The sequence below is a fragment of the Fukomys damarensis genome, unplaced genomic scaffold (genome assembly GCF_012274545.1).
Source record: "Fukomys damarensis isolate Sample0158 unplaced genomic scaffold, DMR_v1.0_HiC HiC_scaffold_39, whole genome shotgun sequence".
NCBI lineage: Eukaryota > Metazoa > Chordata > Mammalia > Rodentia > Bathyergidae > Fukomys > Fukomys damarensis.
The window spans coordinates 99,303,092-99,306,928 of NW_022900951.1; positions in this window are offsets into that span (position 1 = coordinate 99,303,092).

The window sequence follows — 3,837 nt, forward strand, 5'->3', positions numbered from 1 at the left end:
TATATATATATATATATATATATATATATACACATATCAGTTGTGTAACCAGAAAAAAAGTTATTCCCATATATGAGAGGTAGATATGTTTCCTTTTTAATAAATATTATTATATATTTGATATTCATAACACAATTTTATGGGATACATAGATAGGTAAACAGGTAGTAAAATATTTTGGACAGTGAAGCAGATCAATGTATCTATCATCTCATATAATTATATTTTTTATTTTTTCACGAATAGCTAAAATAAACTTACTTAACAAAAATCCCTAATAATATAGTTTTTTTTAACTTTAGTCTTTATTTCATACATTAGATATCTAAACTTGTTTATCCAAATGCCTGCTATTTTGTATCCCTTGTCTTACATCTCTCCATCTCTTCTCCCTTGCATATGGTAACCACTGTTACATTCTATATCTCTGTGAAATAAATGAAAAAGAAACAACCAAATTTAAAAATGAACAACAGAACCAAAATAGCATTTCTCTAAAGAAGACATACAAATGACCAACAGATATATAAAAATGTGCTTAACATCACTATCAAGGAAATTCAAATTAAAAGTTCATTGAGGTATCACTTCAATCTGTTACAATAGCTATTACCAAAACTATATGATAAAACAAATGTAGGGGATAGTGGGAAGATAAAAAACACTGGTACCCTGCAATAATATAAATTGATATAATCATTATGAATAATAATTGATATAATCATTATGAAAGATAGTATGGAGATTCTTAAAGGAAATTAAATGAAAATAAAATAATACAGAAACCTCTCTTCTGGGTATGACATCACTGCTTCATAAATGAGAGATGAAATCACTATCCCATAAAGACATCTTCATTTCTCTCTTTATATCAATATCCTGAATAGCCAACATTTGAAAACAACCTAAATGACATAGATGAATGATTAAAGGAAATATGGTGTATAGAAATACAATAGGGTATTACTGAGGCTTAAAAAGAAAATCCTGTCATTTGTCACAGCATGGATGGGCCTGGAGGACTGTTAAGTGAAATAAGCCAGACAGAGACATATTTCTTATTGAGATATAATTCACATAGCATAAAATTAAATATTTTAAGTGCACAATTTACTGGTGTGAAGTATAGGTGTAGAGATGTGAAACCATTATCACAATCTAAATTTAGAACATTTTGTTATCCCAAATAGAAACTGTATCCATTATTAGTTACCACTCTGTTTCCTCTTATTGTTCATCTATTTCTTTTCACTCTGGTTTACCTTTTCTAGGTATTTAATATAAACAGAATTGTACAATTTGCAAACTTTTTGTCTGGCTACTTTCAAATAACTTAATGATTTCAAAGTTCATCCATTTTACAACCTGTACTAGTAATTCATTCTTTCCTATGTGTGAATAATATACCACTGTTAGATACACTAAATTTTGTTTTCTGCTTATGTATTTATGAATATTTATGTTATTTCCACTATTGTACTATTATGAATAATGATACTATGTGCATATATATAGAAATATTTATGTGGACACACATTTTCAAATCTCTGGAATATGTAAGTAGGCAAAGATGTGCAGTCTTATAGCTATGTTTAAACTTTAGGAAAAAAACAATCTATTTTTCCAAGTGAACATACCAGTTAGATGGTTTTATTTTTTTTACATTATTACCATTTCTTTTTTCCCACTTAAAAAATTATAATTACATCAGTGGTTTTGAGTATGAAGTAGTATCTAATAGTGATTGTGATTTCCATTTTCCTTATGGCTAAGAATATTGAGTATCTTCGAATGAGTTTTATTTATTATTTGTCCATTCATATATAATCTTTGGATAATTTATCTTTCAATCTTCTGTTTAATTTTTAATTGTGTTACTTTTATCTTATTACTAACTTGTAGCAGGTCTTTATGTATGTTAGATAGAAATTTCTTACTAGTTATTAGATTTGGGAAAATTTCCTCCCATTCTATGAAGTTTATTTTTACTTTCTTAATGACATGCTTTGAAGCATCTATGCCCTTAATTGAGATAAATTTGAATTTATGTGTATTTGTCTCTTGTGTTTTTAGTGTCGCATATATGAAACTGTTACCTCATGAAGGTCATGAAGATGCAATTAAAGGATGAGCCACAACTCTGCATATTTATTCTAATGATTGTTTCATAACATTGTACAAATTCAGCTATTAACTTTAAGCTTTTTATCTATTTTGAATTAATTTTTGCATGTGGTAAAAAAGGAGCAATCTCTATGTATACTTTTGCATGTGTATATGCACTTATCTCTGCACCTTTGATGAAAACATTTTTTTCCCTAGATTATCTTGGCATCATGTTGAATGTAAGTTGACCAAAGATGCATGGGTTACTTCTGAATTCCCTAACCCTTGTTCTATATTCCTCTAATGCACTGTCTTGACTATTATAACTTCGTACTAAGATTGGATATCTGGAAGTATGAGTCCTCTAACTTTGTTCTTGTTCAACTTGTTTTGTTTTATTTTCTATTTTGGTTCTCTCAAGTTTTCTTATGACTTTTAGGATTCTGTCATCAATTTGTGGAGAATAAATAAGATTAGATAGTCTTTGTTGAATCAGTTGTGTGTTCTTAATATTAGTTTACCAATCGTGAACATGAGATTTCACTCCATTACTTCATATGTTATTTTATTTCTTTTATATATAGTTGTTTAAAAATTTTTAGTATGTTTTATGCATCAGGAATGTATTCATCACGGGGTACTGATACATATGCATAATCACATCTTGATCATTTTTACTTCCCCTTTCCCGCCCTTCTTACCCATATCCCCCATCTCCAGATCTCCTTCCTAACTCCACAAAATCTACCTGTTTCCTTTCATTCTTTTTAAATTTTGCTCTTTAAATCATTTATATTTGAAGTTTCTCATATAAGAGAAAGCATGTGATATTTACTCTTTTTTGATTTAATTCACTTATGATTATGGACCCAATGTGCATCTATTTTCCTAAAAATGATTCAAATTTTTCCTTCTTTATGACTTGTGTTTATATATGATATCAGGGAATGAATACAGGGCTTTCACACAAAGGTACATCTCCAGCCCTTTCTTGTTTATCCATTTATTTTCAGGCAGGGTCTTACTGAATTGCTAAGTTGCCCAGGCTGTGCTTGAATTTGTGATCCTAATGCCTCAGTCTCCTGAAATGCTGGAATTATAGGCATGCGCCACCATGTTTGACTTTTACTGTATTCTTCTTAGATGAAGTGGTCTGTAGATGTTTCCTAGATATTGTGGGTTGAGAGTGTTTTTCAAGTATTTTGTTTACTTTTTTATCTTATGCCTAGTTGCTCTTTCCATTATTGAAGGAGGGTAATGCAATCTCAATCTATTATTGTTCACTTGTATATCGTCTTTTGATTCTGTCTTGTTTGTTTTTTGTATTTTGGAGCTATGTTCTTATGTGCATATATGTTTGTAATGTTATTCTTCTTAATAGATTGAATCTTTGTTTACTTTTTTTCATTTATTGGTACATTTTAGGTATACAGTACAGTTACATTCATTACTGGGATCCTGTACCTTCACATGACAGGTCTTGCTTCTCATTTTTTCCCCTTGTCCCTTCCCTCCCTTCATCCCCTTCTCACCTCCCCCTTTACAAACACTTCATTTCCAGTTTTTAATTTTCTCATTTTTTTCTTTTCCCTTAAATCCTTTCCCCTACCCTTCCCACTTTCCCTACAACTTTAGCCCTCTTCTTCCTATTTAACATTGTCAATTATCTCATTAGTATCTTATGTACTATTATACATTATATATTATATATAGTATATTATATATATATAT